Below are 21,406 nucleotides of genomic sequence, written 5' to 3'. Positions count from 1 at the left end.
CTTCTCTCGCAAGAATGGGCTGGGCAGGACAAAGGGCCTGTTCTGACAGACCAGACCCTGAAAGAATGTCCGTACTGTCATGAAGCGTCATAAATTCATAAATATATGACCTACGCCCTGTCTCCCTATGTGTACATGCGTGTGTGTGTGTGCGCGCGTATGGGTATATGTGTGTGTGTGTGTGTTTGTGTGTGTGTGTGTGTGTGTGTGTGTGTGTGTGTGTGTGTGTGTGTGTGTGTGTGTGTGTGTGTGTGTGTGTGTGTGTGTGTGTGTGTGTGTGTGTGTGTGTGCGTGTGTATGTGTGTGTCTCTATGATCTTTGTGAAAGACCATGTGTATGGCTGATTGTAAATTTGTGCACTTGAATCTAATCTATGTCTTTTTGTTGCGTAACTACTATTTTGATTTCGTTCTAATGTATCTACACAGTTGAACGCCATGCCTACCTGCGTAGATGCTGAACAGAAAAAAGCGATTGAGTCGGTATTGTTATGAATAATGATGCGCTACAAGCATCACAACCACAATTAGCCAAAAGCGGTAATGGAACTGGAGAAAATAAACTTTGCTTTAATATATTTTTATGATAGACTTTTCAACAAAAATTAAATACTCAAGCAAAAGACAGAAGCTTCCCGAATGATTCATGTAGAGCTGTATTTATGTTAGACAATATCCCACCATGCTTGAGGAGGGGCTATAGTGCTTGCCAGCAGTTGGGGTATCTATACGCGGTACAGCGCCCTGTTTTCTTTCAGTGCGTCGTAAAACACTTTGAGGACAATCCGCCAGAAATGATCAGCGTGCCTATATAGATTGGACATCTAATTGTAAAACCATTGAAAGTCACAGCTGTATAACTCCATTAAATTTCCGAGCTATGGCGAGCGATCTGCGACGAAGAAATGAAATATGCCGCCCGAATTGGCATAACTTTATCTGAGACGCTGCTAATGCCGCTGCTTAATTTGAGCCCCGTTTGATGAGTTCCATGATATCCGGCTCAAGACTCCGACATTAATATTTGCTTCGGAGTCCTTGAACGTCTAAGTCGAAGCTTTAAATGAATCCCCGCAAGGGAAGAAGGTATTGGTATGACCGGCATCTACTGCATACCGACAGGCGTGTAGAGGCCGCTGGAGAACACTTAACGTGAAACGATCTACAATAAAACCAGATAGTTGCTGCCCGATGTCAAGAGGCTTCTATGGCAACAATAAAATAAATGGCAAAGCTCGACATCGTTCTATTTCCTTGCGAAGCCGCAAGGAAATAGAACGATCGTTCGTTTCTTCGTCGCAGATCGTTCGTCGTAGCTCGGAAATTTAATGTAGCTACACATATGTGACAGCAGATCAGAGTAAAGAGCATGCCAATTGTGTTTTCATGTTCCGACGTTCTCGCCTTTCTCCGAATTAAAAGTTTTCGTAGTTGAGCGCTATGGCAACGCAAACATGACTTAAACGCGTGTAACATGCATAGCCTATTCCGTCCATCAACTATTTGAGAGACGGCTTTCCATTTTGTAAAGAGCCATTGGCAATACACGTAACCAACCCAATCATATATATATGGTTGATGGATATACTATATAACGAGAGCCGTGCAGTGATACGGCTATGCCCCGTAGACTTTTGGCCCAGTAACTAAATTAATTAGAGGATTTCGGATCAGTTACTGTTCTGGCTCTGCACAGAACCCTTTCAATTATTGTAACGCGAAAGTTTATTACGTCGTCCATGTACATTTAAATTGGATGGCATGAAAGATGTTTGTTTTAGATGATAACAAAAGTACATTTAGTTCTATGAGTAATGCACATCTCGAATTGGCTCGTGTAGGCGTATCATTGTATTAACTGGTGTAACATATATCGTAAAAAATATTATCTTTGCAACCCTTAACATCGAGTTTTCCTTTTTAATATTCAGTATTGACTCCCGAAAAAATCTGACTTATCGTACTCGGAAAAAAAATCGTTGATTAGTATACAAAGTCAAGTTATGGTTTGAATAAAGTATGACATGTTTTTGGTCCTTGAAAGTAAAAAAATGGTCCAACAAGGAAAGGTCTCTACGCGAGCTGCTAAAGAATTACTTCAGTATCTGTTCCTTATCGTTATGTAACTATTTTCGTATTCAGTTTAGCTACGGCATGAAAAAGTAACCAGTTCAATGAGCTGTAATCTTATTAACAAGATCAGTGTTTACTGGTCAGTTATTTACCAGTTTACTGATCCCTCAGTTGCACTTGTTTGACTTGGACCGTGCCGATTTATGCCAACAGGAATCAGACTGTGGTAGTAAACCTTACGTCACATAGCAAGCTAGGATACGTTTGTTTTGATCGCTCCATTTGCAAACGTATTTCGACATATCGGAGCACTTATTTCTAAACTATCCGCAAATCGTTTCGGTGGCCTCCTTCCTCATCGAATCCTTATTTTCGCTGCATCTTGCCAATTGATCATTGAAAATGCCGCCTTCTGTAGGTGCCGCTGATCCCTCAAGTTGGTAGGACACACGATGTTATGTAACATAATGACAGAATACAGTATGTGTGAGCATCGCATGCAGAAGCGAAAAAAACGCAAAGGTGAACGCGTACCATGGACATAAACTAGGCTATGTGTCAAAGAGTTGGGCAGTTACTTATTTTTGTTTGCCTGATTTATGGTGAGCCAGAAAACTTTCTCATCAACTCTTTCCTGTTTTTTTTTTTCAGGTTATCAATTTATAATTTACTTAACTTGAAAAAATCCAAATCGAATGCTACATGCAAAAAATATACAAATCATTTTTTCTTATCTTTAGACATTTTTTGCATTAGTTTAAGTTTTCAAAGGGCTACAGTCTTCAATTCCCGTATTTTTGTTTATAAATGTGTAAAACCAGTTTACTATATAGCTGTGTTTTATCTGTTTATTCATTGAGATTATTATTATTATGAAGCTCCTTATTGAGCCTTTTTGCAAAAAAATACGTTACTAGCCAGATCTATTGTTTTATGGTATTTACAGCAGCTTCTTTTACATGCACTTTCGTGTACATCTCCACACCTGGTCATACTTCTCCCCCCTACCCCATAGCCCATAGCCCCTTTTGCGAGGAGTGCCACTCTACTCCACGAACATTTTGGTCAGCAACATAGTATATTAACGTGCGCAGTATAAAAACGATCGTTCATATAGACAGTGAAATTCTAGCGCTAGTAGCTCCTGATTTCTGTAAAATCGGCATATACTCCAAAAGAAAAATAGGCCACATTAGTTTAGCCTCCGCGCCTAATACTTATTTTCAGGAGTCTTTTTTGCTCTTGCTTACGAGTAGGAAAGTAAGCGGCAAAGCACTAACTGCAAAAAGAACCCAACTGATATTAGTCCACACTCCATTGAACATTTGCTATGGATCGAACGCATGTCTCTGCCCGCGACTAAACTCTAATCACTGGCACCCCGAGGCGCATTGAAAATGCTTTTACCTAAAAGCTCTTTCTTTTTCGTATAGTAAATGTAGACTTTAAATAAGGTAATAGCCCGAAACGATAGCATATCTTTACGTCTGCGATGAGCCGCCATCTTGAACAGTCTACCTTCATAGAAGTAATGTGTAGACCCGAGCAGTATACACAGAATGAAGCAAAGGTTCAAAAGATGCAAACGCTCTTGAAAGACTAATCGTTAGAGCTTATCTGAACGACCCATGCGGTTATTCGTATTCTGATGTCTAAAACGTCCGTGAATTTCTATATCAAAAGCCGGGATAAATCAAAAATGGCTTCTTAACTCTTCTGATGAATGTTCGAGCCTGTCAAACTTAAGCCCTATTGGGCACCCCCCGATTTACTCCATGGAAGTTCTGTTTAGATGTTTCAGAGGACGTATGGCAATAACGTAAATCGTCTATCTCAGGCAGGGTTCGTCCCCCGATCACCGATTATCTTCGCTCGAAGTCGATTATGAGTTTGTTGTTCTGTTTTAGGAACAGCTAACTTTTTTCTAATACGAAAAAAGCGAATGAACCTGTATGCTACGACAAACTGCCAGACAAAGCATGTCCGGATTTGAATACCTCACCCTGTATATATAGCTAGCAGGTTAGCAGACTATCGAGTGATAAACAGAGTGGCGCTTGTAGTAGCACATTTGTGACAATAAGACGTTTCAGTTGTGGAACAACGCTTGTTCCTTATGAAAACCTCTCATCGAATTAGGATTGATTGCGGTGACACAGCGAAAGCATCGATCCCTCGTTGCTTGTACGCCAAATGAGGTTAAAATGATGTCACGGATCGAAAAAGGAGCCCAGTGTGTCGTCGCAATCAGTAACAATGTAGAAGCAAATCCAAAACCTTAGCACGAGGTCATGCCCAGCAATCTGGTCTACTGATAAGCACTTTGTGACTTATTTTAAAGGAAAAGTTGCATCTTTACCTCTACAAGGTAGACTCAACTATTCAAAGTTTGTCGTTTGTCCGCTGATGCTTGATGTACGTGCTAGCGACTTATTTAACCACGTTATTTTCTGTAATAAAGCTCGTTGTTAGCTCGATAGCTGCGTGAATAAGCAAAATTGTCACATTTAGGGAAGCCAATTGTCAGTGTTGAACAACATCTTCACTCACAAAAAATCATTGTCTGGTGCAGCTTGTCAAGCGGAGGTATTATTTGATCTTTTTTTCTTCGAAAACGATGATGGAGCAGTAGCAATATTCTATGGTAAGCTCTACCGTGACATGTCGCAGATCTTTTGGTGCTCCGAAATTAGATGGACATCGGATACAAACAAGTTCCAGTTACAACAAGGGCAACTTGCCAATCAGCGCGGGAAATAGCCACTTCGCTTGAAGTAGTGTTTTTAGCACGGCTGACCTTGATACGTGACGCCGACATCGAGTCGCTGCCTAAAACCTGATTTGTCAATGACCAATGATTTGAAATTAATTCTTCTAGGACTATGTGAACGACTGGGTCCGTAAAAGAATGACGAAAACAAGCCACGGCCTGAAACACAATATATGTAAAGTGACTGAGGAAATTTATGCTGCGAGTTGTGATTTAAAAATGGGCGAGTTATGCGAGCGGTTCTTGAAACTATATTTGTTTTCCTACAATACAAATTAAATTCCGCAGGTTGGGCTTATATGAGAACAATAACTCGTGCCGAAATTATCGCAAGCCTCGTTTTTCATTCTGGGAGCATTGAAACTGCCCAGCACCAGTCAGAACGTCATTAGCAATAAGCTAATGCTTTTTGCACTTTTACGGTAAACTCACCAGTCATAATAATATTACTATGGTTAGCTTTATTGAGAACCCTGTTGTTAGAGAGCATTTCACAGTAGGAAACATGTCTTGTTCGCAATACACATGTGTGTGTAGGTGTCCATTTTACAGATGTGGTTTTACAATACGATCACATAGAACCAAGTAGAATGAGATAAGAAAATAGTATCTACTCGGAATTATGTATGTTAGATAATTATTGGTAAAGCAAGTGTCATTATTAATGTGTACGGGTCACAGTGGAAGGGTTTTAGACTCATACCGAAGATAAAATTACCGATGTCAAATATAAGGTTTTGATAACTTTCAAATTATTATATTATATATAAATACTTGCTCGAAATGATCGGGAGAAACTAGCTTGTGGCATGGCTTAGTGGTTAAGACAACAATGGTGATCATCGTACCTCAACAGTAGCACACTGAAAAATTACGTTATTACATTGAAGTAATACAAAGGCGTAGACAATGCTGACGGCAGTCATGCTGTTAAACGTAGTTGCACCAGCTCCCTTTGACGACCGGAAGGAAAAAAGGGTTACTTTGTGCACTGTAAATGCTCAATCCTAGGTATGGGAACTTCCCCCGTGACGGTGTAGTGGTAACGTGTTCACCTACTGAACTTAGAAACACGTGAAAAGTCTACGTTCGAAAACTAGCATAGACATAGTGCGTTTTATGCTGGGAGCCAGTTGTCTAACGCAATGTCGACGTAAAACTTGCAGCATTTATTATAGATATCGAAACACGCATCGAGAGTTTTTGAGTACTACCCCCCCCCCCCTTCGCCCGGCATAGACTCTCAGGATTCTCAATATTTCTTGAGAAAAACTAATTGCACAAAAAAAATTAGAGCAATATGCCTCCGTTTTCAGAACTGTACCGTGTCGTCATAAACACTTATAAAAAAATTCAGCGAGTGATCGCCCAAACAGACCCATTTCAAAAACAAACCACAGGCACCACCAACTCTTTTAATCGAACGCTCGAATTGTGCACCAAAATCCAATAGAATAGAGAATACCTCTCTATCACTTTGACATAGACACCTATAAGAGATTCGGGTAAGAAAAGGGTCTTGTCAATAACGGGCTCTTTAGTGGCACGGAAACTAGCAACATTCATAAATAGGATAAAGAAGAACGATACTAAAAACTTAGATAGATAATAACTTTTTAGATCAATATTGTATAGCATTTACTACAACTATACTCTAGTTGGCGTGCACAGGGTGGCCGTCAAGCGGGTTTAATTTTGTCTTATCTAAAAGGTGTCCATGAATAGAGAGGATCTTGTTTAAATTTACTGTGACTTGTACCTACTTGCTGAAAATAAGTTAGTTCGCGCAACTTATTGACTTTGGCCGACAACGTCCTTTAAAAAGCAACATCTTTCTTGACTGTGGAAGTTACATTGCTTAACCTCATTACATTGGTATCTCTATACAACTCTAGTGAGGGCTTGTCACAATGTAAATATAGTGCCCAAAGTGAACCAGCCCACTCTTGTAAATTCACTCAGATTCTTCTCTTTCCCGTTATGGGGTAACTGCAATGTATTCGCCTGGTAAACTTAGGCATACATTAATAACTTAAGCTTGAAATACCTTACATAACGTTCGTTTTGAATTTAACGTTAAAGTAATTTTGATTCTAGAACAAAGCTAAAGCCGAAACACGATGTACGTGGCACGTTTAATGCTATTTTCACGTGAAACAGCCCGATGCTCTATTTTTCAATGCTGCCACAGCGAAATATGCGGCAGTGCATCAGTTTTTACAAGGCAAAATGCCAAGCTTCTGCTATATGAAGCAAATGAAGGTTACATCCACAAGGTTCAGTCGCGTACACGTTTGATGGGCGCTAGATGTAAATGAACAGTAAACAATGCAGTGAGAAAACGTTGACGAATCCTCGTCTCCGTCATCGTTATAGTTGGTGTCGTCATTCTACCGCTGCCAATGCAGTCGCCGTCGCTCCTTCGTCCAAGCTCTACTTAATGGAACCCGAAGGTTTTAAATGAAAATTAATGATACCAGCTACCAGGAGCATTAGCGAGATTTTTCAAAATCACCCACAGATTAACCGTTTCTACGATCTCTTCCTGCTCTCAGCTTCGTTTTAACTTAATTTGAATTAACGAGCCTTTTGTTATGAATAATTCATGTAGAGTATCCAGAGCTATTTATTTTTTAGATTTTTGTGTTCGCCGTTGTAATTAGAGTCCGCCATCTCTCCAAATGACAGTTACGAGCATACCTACGCCATCACGTATTCCGCGACAAGGATAAGAGAAGGAAAAAACATATAGGGCAAAAGCTACGCGCGTACCTTTTAATGATCTTTATCGGTGTACAATATGGCCACATTGGCCCTTCCGTAATGGTACAGTTTTCCTTATGCTAGTGTCGTCTCAAAAACACATAAGAGAGATGAGGCCGTCGGCACTCGCTTTCGAAAGGATTTGTTCTTTGTTACATCATTTTCTTGTCTCTTTCTACACTGTGGCTTACTTTCTTACGCCAACGTCCCAATTCCTTTTCCTCTGCTGAAGAATGACGGTTTCCCTTTTCGAGCATACGATTCTTCATTTCTTTACTGTGACATTCGCTTGTGGTCTAAATAACTGTGGTATCCTAGACTTTTTGAACCTTTTTAGTCCACCACCTCGTGTAGATCCTGTCTGGGACGAAAAGTACCCTACGAGTATTAGGCACCCGTTAGCTGGATCTCGTATCACTGAAAGATTCTCACTCATTTCCCCTGAAAAAAATCCCTTGTTTCTTCGTTCTCAGTGACTTTTGTACTTCAAAGACATTTTCCATTTTCCTCCTCTTTTTAGGTACGGATTTTGTTGTCGTATTGTGATCAACTTTTTAATCGAATATTTGATGATATTTCATAAGTCATGTATAGGGCACCTACAGTAGGTTTTTCAACAAAAAGCGGGAAACGGCTTATACACATAAACTGCTGCGTAATTCCCGGCCGTTAAATTATTCGATTTTATCATAAGCAGTGAGGAATTTTATGCTAACCACCGAGCAGTAAGAGTGGGAAACATGCCTTCCCAAGGGCCTACGTTTAATAAAGTTTTTCTATCTTCTGCCTTTATTTTATCGCCAAATGAAACATACCTTTTATTGCACGCGTTATGCCGTAAAACTCTACACTAGCTTATCTGTTGATGCTCCCGTCAGATAAAAACGTATAGTTATGTTACTTTAATGTTTACTAACGAAACTAGTTCGTTAGGTTGTTATAAGTGCTAAATGAACAGAAGCAACCTAAAATCAAAATCTTTCAGCTAAAATAAGGCTTGTATTAAAACCGCATCGTCTGTTATCACCTTGTTTTGACCTCACTTTTTTTCAAAACCGCTTGCTTTTCTTCGGTTCTTAAAGCACGAAGGTTGAATCGCCCGAAGCTTTACAGATGTGGTGTACCTCAAATAAACATTGACGTGCCGCATCCATCTTATTGATGTTTGATGAAACCCGATTCAATACACGTATCGATAGACGGGAAAAAATAGGCTCGATTGGCACTGTCCTCGAGGCGTAATGATTTGTGATCGCAGTGAAATTACGTACTCTAGTAGTAAGCGCATTTATCTGAGCAAAGGTTGTCTACGGACTACCTGTCTAATACTTTATTAGTATCCTTTAGCATTAATATCTTTTTCTATTTATGCTATAATAGATGAACACACTACCATCTTCTGACTAATAAACACCTAAGATAGCTTTTCAAAGGTAAGAAACTTTTGTAAACGTCACTTACCAATATCTTTTTTTTTACCTATATCCCTAACAAAACGTCTTTCATCGCCAACTATTTTTTATTGCTCAAACACTGTAACAAATGATTTTCATTTATCAATAGCCAAGCGGTCATACATGATTTCACCGTGTTATTTCAGATCTTTAAGTATTAAGTTCGAATAAAAAAAAGTCCGCTACACTCTACAGCATAGACACTTTGATTTGAAGAATAAGAACATACAAAGCGGCCTGACATAACTTGAAATTCGTACGTAATTACGGCTGGTGCTCATACATGAACAGGCAGGGCGCAAAACGAGCAAGCATTAAAAAATCTGCCTTAACTAACTTGAAATCCTATCGCGGGAGGCACTTGTGTAGACTAACGTCAGCCCAGTTTAGGCCGGGCCATAATCTTATCATCTTTTTATTTGTCTGCGGCAGCTCTCAGAACATTTTTCCGTAAAGGGTAGTGTTGATTTGGAAGGTCTATTATCACTGTTGTAAATTAATCCAAGCCCTGTAAAAACTTCTTAATTAGATATTGATGTTTATTTTAAGCTGATAGGTCGCATGTTCGCAAACAATAATACACAATACGCAGACGGAATAATCCAGCACAAAGGAAACTGGACAGTGGAAGCCTTTCTACATCTGAGTGCTCTAATAACAGAGCCACACTTAATTAAAGGCCACGTACAACTATTATCAGAACAGATTCAATAATGATCTGGAAGTTTCTTTTGCATCACTTTGTTTGTGTCATCTACGCTATAAGGCGCCTTCCACAAATACCGTCAACGTTAGCTAGAAGCTTTGCCGGGGAAATTCAAAAAATCAAATAAGGAACTAACGAGTCCAGAGACAACGCCTACACTATGAAAACGTGGTTTTATTTTCTACTGTAAAGACTATATATATATATATATATATATATTTAATTTAACTCAATTTTTTCACTAAGTAGACTCTTGGCCCTCAGTCAAGAATTCTCACTTTTTATCCATTTCAGATCGTATATATGTAAATTGATTAATAAATATTGTAAACTTGGCTTATATATGTACCTGGTACGATAAATCGAAATAAAAAACGAACCTATACACGAAACGTGAATTAAATATCTCTCCTCGACTTCATCATTTTACGAAATTTCTTAAATATAGATCCTAAATCAGATAGGAATATGTATTCACAAGTGATTTTTACTTTAAGGACAAAATGGAAACACAAAAAGAGTTTTTATTCTACATAGCGTGATTGTGTGCTCATGTGCGTATGTAGAATCTTCATAAATTTTAAATCGTTGAGGCGAGCACAGAAGCCATGGCTTCGCGATTTCTCGCCAGACACCAGACTCAGCACCTACATAAATTCCACTAGCCTTTCTTCTATATCAGATCGTTTCACAGCTATAATCGAATCTGAACTTGACTATTAGGTCAAAAATTGTCCTATTTCTTTGCACAATGAAGCCCCGCAGCCATGTTTGGTTTTAACTACCTAAGTACACACAAGGTACCACTGGGAGGCTTCATTCGTAAGGAATTCTTATATGTACAGCTGTTTGGCAGTGCGAGCAGGTGACCGGCTAACTGACCGGCAACGGCCTGTATTGGTGGTATCCTTCTTGCTTTGCAAAATGTACAAGATTGGCCTTTTTATACCGTGTTAAGTGCTATCCTTACGCTGTTCAATGTATTACTGCGTCTTTTATAGATAATAGATACCCGTTTCCAACATAGACATTTCGAAGATAACCATTATCGTGACGTGTAATTCCGTTAACAAACTTTATACAGCCGTTAGCCCTTCGTAGTTTCAGAATTAAATTCAGCGTTGTCAATGCAATGTAACCGTATTTTTTTAGTTACTGCCTACTAACAGAAAGTTAGCCGGTCGAACAGATAACAAGCCGATAGGTTGTTAAGATTCAATACTGTTCGCAATACGCTGTTATTATGTAAAATTGTACCACAATGACGATTTTTTATTCAGGCGTTCATAAATCACCCGCTTCCAGCCGTAGGTATATACTCATCTGTCATTTGAAATATCTAAGATTTAAAAAAATAATGCCATTATTTAACAAACTTGTAACCTTGACAACTGAAATTTCGTCCTACAGTGAGAAATCTACTTTTGATCATTGAGTGAGCAACGTTACTGCCTTAAACAGCATGAATCTTGTGTATAATCAGGCAAGATGTTACTCAGAAGCCGACAAAATGATAAACAGTTACTTTTCTGCCTTGTCATACATTATAGCTATTTTTTTTTAATCATTATTATTCTTTTGGCCAACAGATTTTACAAGATAATACAATTTATATAATTATTGTAGTCAGGCGCTTTGCTAATAACCAGAATTCGTTCAGCGTTCTCTTAAATATTGTAGATATTTCTTGTGAACACATTTTAAGCTTAAAGCATATTTTATGCGGGATGTGGAAGCAAAATAATGCTAAAGGCAATAAAAAACAGAAATCAATCTTTTATTTCAATATACATATTTAATCATCCAAGCGTCTAGTAACATTTCCGGCAAGGTTCTGAAGTACGTAACTGGTTCTGAAGTCGCACATTTGGAGCTATGATTCTGCCTTTTGATAACTAACCAAATACCGCTTGTTTTACCTAAGGAAACAATTCGGTTCCATGCGAAGAAATATAGCATTACTAGAATGCTTGATCTGCATATGGGAGTTATACACAGTAAGAATAGAGCCAGTGTTCCACTTTAGGGATTTTTACTTACCAAAGGATTGACAAGCAAGACAATTCAGCCTTCTACGAACAGCGACGATAGAAAGTCGTATGTACGTTAGCTACAAATAAGTTAAATAATTATTCAAGTTAAAAAATTAGAGAGTCCGATTTAACAGGTTTGTCAATTGTAGGCCCAAAGCCTATCGATGTACTTATTGCTTTAACCTAATGGTTTCACCTTGACAGAACGCTAACATGATCGAGGCGAAACGATTACGTTAAATCGCTGGCTTGCGACTATTCATTCATTCCTTACTGAAAGCTTTTCCGAATGCGATCACTGGGCTGTTCAGCTTACCCTACTTTTTTGGTATACTGACAAGTCACTCATAGAATAATAACCAAGCATAAATACCCCGGTTGATCTTTTATGCACCTGAAATAAGGGTGACCGATCAATTAGTTTCATGAAACCTTTCATTCGTTCATCGTTTCGCCAATGTCGAATTCCACATATAGCAGTTAGTTGAGACCTTCGCCAAGCTCGCCTTCCGTACCAGATATATGTGCCCAGATAAAGCAGCGCCTCCTCAAATATCGGGGAGATAGTCTGTACGCATAAAGGCAAGTCCTGAAAGTCTGGCAGTCGATTCGGGAACGGAGCGTCGGGCTCGCGAAAGTGAAGAGGCCTAGGCCGAACAGATAGTGCAGAGAAAGCCCTTAGATCAGTACACGATCAGTAAACGCACAGATCTTCAGGGCCTATAGAAGTTCTCACGTGCGCCATGTCTCTCGCGGTCACGCGCCAAAGTCAAATTTATCTGAAGTCGGTTTTTTTATGTACCAAAACGGCTGTAATACATGTAGAATGTTGTTAAATAGTAACACAGTAAGTTGATTACGTATAACTAAGTTGAGCTAAAGGTAAATACCTACGATACTGCATATTCACAGACCCACCGTCTGAACTTAGGTGACATAACTTCTCGAAGTTTTAGTTCAATGTTATGTGGTCCAGCTATATTCAACGATATAGTTTCTTCTTTTAAAGCATTTTAGATCGACGATGTATCGCTTTATCACTTGGTAGATGACACATTAGTCCGGTTTCCTTTAAACTTCACCGAGCTATTGTCTTTGTCATGCCTTTAGGTTCAAGTACATCTAATATCTGGCCTAATTGGGACAAAAGCACCGCCGCTTTCTTAGAGACACATTTGGGACTGCTCGCTTCTCGAAATGAAGACCGACCACTAGCAAGTTACTGGGTACGTCAAATAGTATTTTGGTTCTTTCTTCACATAACGCTGCGTTTAGTATACATACAAGCCGTAGCAATTCCCTGAGCAGCCTACGTGTTTTAAGCATCTCAGACAGAATTAATTGGTGTCTAATATATCTCGTCATATAGCCATAATTGTGTCTGAACGTTGTTTCCTTGTACATCAGGGTCAGCTCTACTACGGAGCAGATAACCTTAAATAGAAACATCCAATATTGTTAGAAATGCGAACGCGTACATCTTTCTATTAAATATGTTTAGTTGATATTACGTTTTGTCCATATTATCATACGGGCATAAACACTTTATTGGATGCTAACAGACAAGACAGATGTAGGTTATGGAGTCGAGGGTTATTGTCTACTGGACGCTCGCAGATCTGAAAAGGGGGAATAATTAAGGTCACCGTGAAGACTATTAAGCCACTTGATAAGAATGGCTCTAGCAGGTAAGTGGTTTTCTGATAACACATCCTTTCACCTGCCATAGGAACTGAACCATAGAACCCAACTAGACGAGCTGCTACCTTGACGTACAGGTTTATAGGGCCTTCGTTTTGACTGACGAAGGTCCATATTCGCGACCAACCACAACTGTTCAGAGTGACTTACACCGGCAACTGGCTAGCGTCCATTAGGTTCCGCATTGAGGAGTTAACGTCTCGTGAAATATAACTGCGTTCCTATAGAAATTCAATCGTAGAAGTTAGTTTATGGATAATCGCATTGAGATTATCTATTATATTAACTAATAGTTATCTGGCGATATCTCATGCATGCAGAAAGGATGCTTGGACTGATTTATATATTTTGAATAATTTACTGAAATCGGTAATGCCTTATAGAGCGGCTGTATTTATGGCTGCAGGCTAATGCGAGTCACACTTAGTGGCCCGTCCCGTAGACCCACGAAATGCGCGCAACTACGCCCAGGTAACGATAAGCGATTTTAACTGAATTTTCTATCGCTATTTCGATAGAAAACATTTATTTACACTCGCTAATCCACACACGTGGTCATGTGTAGCCCATGAAGATACACCATGCTGGCTTCTAGCTTTGTCATGCTAGAAGCCAAAATAAGATGAACATTTGGTGCCACATTCACATTCAGTATGTGTTTATGTACTTGTTTGAATTTCGTGCACGTACGGAACGTCTCTCTTCTCTTTTCCGGAAAAAAATTGGCTATTCGTTTTGTATAGTCGTTCCGTCGACTTTAGTTTTCGCATTGTTTTTTTTTTTTCTGCTTGAACGACAATCTCGTTTCCCTTTCAACTGCCATTCGTTACGAACTTGATTCATTCGTCTTCCTAAGTAAACTTCGTGCTCAACCATCACTGGTTTGCCGTACGTCGTTGACAGGATCAGCTAACAGAAACCTAGAAAATGTGATAAGTTGATGCTGTGAGGTGTCATCCTTATATTTAAAGATAAAAATTTTCCAGCTACATATATAGCCCAGGTCAACAATTGAAACTATTGTTCACAGCCCAGTGTCTGAAAGGCATTGCTATATATTACATAAAATAGATCTACTCTAGTTTTCTGTACACATAACAGGAATAGCGTGACGATATCCTAAGCAGATCATGTTTATGACAATATTTCCCGTAGCTACTGTGCCGGTGTAAAGAAAGCATTATCAAGAACCTCATCAGGTAGTTTCCGATAGGGTTTCATGTCTGCTGCTACCTAAGATTGTCTCTTTTGATCGGTTTTCTTCAGCGTGAAATATAGCAGCAGGAAATACTCACTTGAATTCTATTTTAATCTCGTTTACTGTTACTTTTTGCAACTACTCTATCAAAGATTGCTAGTTGAAATCGCCTCATATTCAGCTGAAAATATCGGCTAAGGCAAAATTGCCTCCAATATGCGCTTTTTCCAAAAGAAAAATTATTGAATACGTTTCGGGAGTTTACTATATCGCATTAAACATGTAGTTCGTTCCCAGACATGACCGTCGGCATTTTCTAGCTTACTGTGATTCGTTTGAATTTTTGTTTTTACAAGACAAAAAAGGTTTATCTGAATTACGAAAAAGGAAAGAGCTAGGCGCATCGTCAATCTCGTAATCACTCCCATAATGGTACGCACACTACACATTTACTATAAGCCCACCATATAGCCGTATCGCTTCCTAATCTCGTTCGTGTTCCATAGGAATAGAGTAATATGTTTACATGCCGCCTATAATTTATATTTTTTTTTTTATAAACGTAACTGGCACAGCTTCACCAATTGCATAACTGCATAGGCAACATCGCTCTTATCGTTGGCAGTGTAGCAGTCAAGGTTGTCATTCACCTATTTCTGCTTTCTCATCGGGTTTTGCTCTACATCATCTAACCGTTCCCGTTTTTAACTCTGCTTTGTTGCAGCCGACGAAAAAGAAAGGACACAGCTAAGATTTAAGAGAAAAAAAGGACAAAGTCATGTCGAACTGAATATCCTCTCTGTCTGTCTGTCACAATATCTTGTTTTGATTCATAATAAAATCATCCTCATGTTACGTTCACCCGTGGACAATCCTCTTTAGAATCGCCAGGGACTAAAAGGGTTTCCTCGCAGAAGCCAGGAGGGGATTGGTTTTCCGTAAATATTCGTGTTTGCTCAGTTGTTCGTGCATCAAATCCACTGATGATCCTTTTTCGTTATTTCTTTGATATTTTTTCATTTCATCATCATCTTTGTACATACACAAGAGAATCTTGAAAGGAGTAAAAAAAAAAAAAGTTCTGAATATGGATATTAGATCGTGTGCCTGCGTCTGAAACACTGATGCAGTTGTACGGGACTCAATGTGCTATATATGGGTGTGCGTGTTTACAAAAATAATAGCGTATAGGGAACATTTTCAGTTGAGTGTCTTCTTCGTTCCTGTAAACAATTGAAAGTTTGTCATCCGCCATTAACTAGAAAAAAAAATAAAATGCTATTCTTATCCTTCTAGTCACGAAGTACGCGTAAGACACTTTTTGCTTTTAAAAGGGCACCAATATATTTTGACTCTTTTTTGCTTGGACTAATAAAACCAGTTAAGAATTTGATTGAGAAAAAATACAATAAAATATAGAAAAATCAGTGTCGTAATCGGAAAAAGGTGCATCCGTTAAATCAGCCGTAATAATTTCAGCTCGTCTTTCAGTCCTCTCAAGTTATTTAACGCTGTGTCTCTAACCGGTTTTCGGCTATCCATTTTAAGAGACTGTGCCACTTATAACTGTTTTTCTTTTTTACTACCATACTGCATGAACATAATCTGCAAATTATTGCGTGTTGACTCATAGTTTTCCAAGTTAGAGTATAGTGGTGGCTTTCGTCATCTGTCTCAGATCGCTGTATTGCCTAGAGAAGTTTAAGATTCATCATCCTATTTTTAGTAACGTAGAGGGATTTATGTGAACGGTGTCCGTCGCCGTAAAGGCGCCCAATACCGTCCAACATTGGTTGAGTCAACTTCCGTGCTAAAAAGCCAGGCATTAGCAGTAGCAAGGGTAACGAAAAAACCCCACACGCTAAGCCAGCTTAGCAGACGCGGGACCATCTGAAGACAGATCAGACAGACTAAGTTAATCAACTCACCTGGGTACAACAATATACAGGCTCCAGCCTCCACACAGACAAGTGGACAAAGTAGAAAGAATTTGATTTCTGACAAGAAGGTCAGACATCTCCACCTCGCTCCGAGACGTTGCGTCGCTGCTGTTTTCGCTGCCGCTTTAGGGAATAGCTGATTTGATGATGCAACTGCTCAAATTCCTAGTCACATCGACACACGAAGTATCCAGTCTTGGTTTTTGTTCTGGCTCTCCGTTCGTTCTGGCTATCGTTAAAGCTAAACGTTTCCGTTACTATAGCACCGTCTTTTCCCTTGCATGAGAGGTAAGTGTGGAATCGATTCTTTGCAGGACCATCCCTTGTACGAATCCATTGAAACATGCAAGTCGGTATCTACCGGTTTGACCTTTTTGTGTCGTCAGTTGATATTTCCGTTCTTGTGACTCCAACAATTTCGATTAGAAGAATGGACGAGGTAGCGACAGCGAGAATGAATGCAGTACTTGACTAAGGCTGACAGAGAGAGGAAAACGGTCTCGGCTGGTCGATTGCAGGTTGTCCGATGGAAAGTCACGCTGAGGCACGTTGTTTCCGTGGTAGACAGACAAATACAGAAAGAAGGTGTACAGCGGAACGAGAGACTCGCTAAGGGCCATGAGAAGATCTAACAGTGACATTCGAGATAACAGCTAAGTACAGGTATAAGTAGGGACAGCCGTCTCTAGGGCTGGGATAGCAAGAAACGAAAATGGTTTGAATAGATAGAATATAGCGCTGTTACGGGTATCTTGCTCACTTATTTTGTCATCAACTAAATTTCACTGCGTATTCGGTGACAATATCCAGCATTTTCTATGTCGCTCCTCACCCGATCCTCTCAATTTAGATCAGCTTTCTCTTCGTATGTCCGCATACTAAGTCGATTCAGTAAGTATTGAGATACGCCGCAGGACAAATGGTGAACGGATAGACAGCATTGTATATAAAAAAGCAAATGAAATTTCAAGTATCATCTTTATTCACGCTCATGATTATAATATCAGTGTTGTTCATGTACCTTCGTGTCGCTACGACAAAGTGTAAGACGTTTCCATCAAGGGCCTGCACAAAAAACAGGTATAATAGATATCGTGTGGAGGAATAGGTGAGGTACCGGATTGCCATCACTGCATGGCCGCCAGCACCGTGTGGCAGCAGTTAGCCTAGCATATCTGTAATGATATATTTTATTAGAGGCTAATGCTTTACACTGACGGAAAAAGGAAGTATGAAGATTTTCCCAAATTCAAAAATATCCATATATTATGTATTAGATTATAGTTGCTCGAACCTACGAAAGATAATGTTCATTGGATTGCTTGCTTAAAGCTTTTTATCTGACATTCGTTTCGCTTCATAAAATGCATCTCATTAGTGTTAATTTGTCAAGATAATGTATATATATATATATATATATATATATATATATATATACGAGACGTTCAGTGTTCGAGCAAACTTTATTACCGCACCAATCTAACGTGTCGTAAAACTACCCCAGCATCTATCTACTCACCAATTTCTAATGACCACATAAGCAGAAAATGTCCGAACCTTCCATAGCAAATATGTATTATTCAGCTTGATGTGAAATAATGTGTTTCTGCCAACACCCATTACCTCATAATTGATCTGGTGGACCTAGTCTACGGTCAGAGAGTCCGACTTTGTATATATATATAAATTTGTCTATTTAAAAAAGAGATTTGAATTTAGCTTCATAAAATAGAGTTGTCATACTCTAATTTTCAATGGATGAAATGGATCTCACGTAGAAGGTACCACTAATATACGTTCGATATATTATATATATATAAGTCCACAGTAGATTTAGTCGTGTGCAAAATATTGAACGGAAATGCAACGTGGATCCGAGTTAAAATAGTACATTATTTTACGAAAAAAATGACGTGTATATGTTAATTCAACGGTTTAAGCTAACAGTATCTGCTACAGCGTGTTCTTGCAAACCCAAAGGCTCCCAGATGCTTTTAGAATTTGCAAGAAAAACAATAATTAAAATGTATGTATGTTCAAGTAATGAGAAGCCGCAGAAAGAATTCGCATCTGTTAGTATAGGCGTTTGCATTCCACAAAGGCGTTCGCCCAGTCCATCCCAGTCTGTGTCCTTCTAACGCTTTTTGCCTCCGGGCCTGGAACTAAACCCATCTACAGCATTGAAAATTCGCTTTCGAGTATTGCCTGAGGTAGCACATATAGATAAGCTTTGTAAGTCAGAAGCGTGTAGATCCTAAAAAGAACAAGTACGTAAAACGTTCAATAGTTAGAGCAACTTCAAGGTTATGCAGTGGGTTCATAAAGGCACAAAAAAAGGATAGTGTCCTCCCTTCAGAAATCCCTTTCGGCGTTGACACCTTCCAATTCTCAGGAGAGCGACCTTAGCCAAAAATATGATAAGGAAAGGAAATCGGCATTAAGCAACATATGAAAATCTGAATGATTTCGCCTACCTGTTAAAAATTGCTGTTTTGTTGTTTTTGTTTTCAGTTTCACGGTGCACGCTGTTTGCGGATTTCTAAGTCTGCAAAATAGCTGTGGATTTTCTTAGGAAAAGCCAAGGTGCTCCAATTTTCATATTATAAAACGTTTTCAGATTAACTATCATTTTTACGATGAGCTAAGGGCGCTCTATGTCCATGAAATAAATGCCTATCTATTTATAAATCCAATTCTGGTAGTAAGGCATCTAATCAATGGCAGGATACAGACGCAACTACTTACCTAGACCGGCCCTGCGTAAGCAAGATCGTTTAGAAAATTACAAGGAGGAGCTTAACAGTATTTGTACACAGTTATAATAAAACAAATATCTATTTGGATCGTTTCCTCCTTGTCAGGCGGATTCTTTCGGATCTACAAGAAGTCTACCACTTCTAAAGCGAGTGAAATAGCGGATCATTAGGGTATTTCCCGAACCGAAACAATATCTTTCCAAGTTAAAAAAGTTATTCAGTTACACTCCGGTGCGATAAAGATGTCTTAGTTTTGTCCAAGAGGCTATTAGATAAAAATACAAAATATAAAGGATATATTGTGGTAGCTGCAGTTATACGACGAACGACGTAACCCTTCAGTGCGCCATCGAACGTGGCGTAGTCCGACAAAGGATTGGACAGCGAAAGTAATACGGAACATAAAATGCGAATACGAGCACATGTCTGACTGGTGCTTTGTTGAGTGAGCTCATCTGTCTTCCAAAAAAACGATACGTTTGTCCATATTTCTTTTTCTTTCCCGCTTTCTGCTATATTGTTGAAAATCGGAGGGAGATGAGGACGAATAAGGTACACGTTTTGTCGAGTAATAAAGACGTACGATGCTTGATTATCCCGAAAACTAGGCTAAACGTCGAGCCTCACTTTAACCAGAAATGAAGAATAGGATCTCGGATAAAAGATTACAGAACTTCTTCTACCTCTTATATGAACAGCCTGAGCTTAAAAGACTGTTTGGTTCTGCAACTGGCTGGCTCTCCGGAGGAGTTTTAAAGATGACTATGCTGATGTTGAAGATCCGGTTGTCCTCTAGCTTGGTGAAATGAAATCTTGTAGGATTATTGCAAAAACAAAAGCAATTTGAACACAACGAACAGGCAATCTAGGTAAGTAGATCAGGTAACTTACACCTACAAGTTAGATAAATTTATAATACGGAATGCTTACTGTTAGAGCAGGAATATAATGGTGAATACAGAGAAAGTTGTACACTGTATTCTAAAGGAATTGATTTTGTGACCTCTCAACCAATTACTTTCAAGTCAAATAAAAGAACCGCTAATGGATGTATATACACACTTCTGTTATTTATTATTATCGTAAGAAACGAAGCGTAAGTGAGTGTCTAACGCTTAGCGTAAGTGTTAATCGTCAGCGTTTTGAGTCCGATCAGAATAAAAAATACAGCCGCGAAATATCAAAGCTACTGTTGGCATCAATTGGGTTTTTCGTTTAAATGATGTTTCGCCTTACCTCTATGAGATAAAAGTTTCTTCGTTAATTCGGCGAGGTTCATTGTAATAATCGTTGGTATTGATGTAAATGGAGTGCGTGGGAATGGGACGCCCGGGTGTCCTCCAGACAGCCAAAAGCGCGACCTATGCTGCTCAACTAACTCAATGTGTGCGAAAAACCACAGAATCCTTTTATATATATATATATATATATATATATATATATATATATATATATATATTATCTGTTTTATTTTCTTTATATAACGTGCAATAAAAAAGAAGAAAGAGCAGGTCATTCTCTCAAAAAGGCCATCAGTTTCTTAATCGGGATAAGTTTACGTTTACTTTTTGGCCCTCTCTATTTGTCAGTGTGCACCTGCTAAAATTGTATCAATATTACATCACCGAATGAATGGCTACGTAATCATTTAAGGTAGCATCAGGCCAAGCGCTATTAACAGTGAGGTAGTATAGTGCGCGTTCACGTCAGTCCATCATTTATATCGAAACTATTCTAGTCAACTGGGCACGAGCAGATCGCGAACACAAAGTTTTACTTCGAGAAACGACTGTTTATCCTTGACACTAAGGGGTTGCGCAAATTTTTTGAGTTCTCTATTCGAACATTCTCGAAATATTGCTCGCTTATGGTCCATGTTTTCAGATGATCCATAGGCTGTAATGCATCGTTCAGCCATTGGTACAATGCTCTCAATTAAACGCTCTATTTCGCTATCCCCCACTCGTTGAGAGAGCGGCTCGATGCACGGACGTGACGCAGCTACGACGGTCT

The 21,406-nt window shown here is 39.1% G+C and overlaps 1 protein-coding gene across 8 annotated transcripts in view; it reads right to left on the bottom strand.

The window, feature by feature from the left end:
• Positions 1 to 21,406, bottom strand: part of LOC111253232 (uncharacterized) — a 141,922-nt gene that overhangs the window by 94,098 nt on the left and 26,418 nt on the right. Inside the window, exon 3 of one of the 8 annotated variants that reach the window (XR_015320672.1) lies at positions 164 to 21,404. The exons of the other annotated variants lie outside the window; for them this stretch is intronic. The gene's annotated coding sequence lies outside the window, so the exon portion shown is untranslated. Of the gene's footprint in view, positions 1 to 163; positions 21,405 to 21,406 lie in introns of those variants that run through there. 8 annotated transcript variants of the gene reach the window in all.

Source organism: Varroa destructor, unplaced genomic scaffold, assembly GCF_002443255.2.
Source record: "Varroa destructor unplaced genomic scaffold, Vdes_3.0 BEIS01000001.1, whole genome shotgun sequence".
Lineage (NCBI taxonomy): Eukaryota > Metazoa > Arthropoda > Arachnida > Mesostigmata > Varroidae > Varroa > Varroa destructor.
The sequence above is the reverse complement of the archived record's forward strand: the minus strand, read 5'-3'. Positions and strand labels throughout refer to the sequence as shown.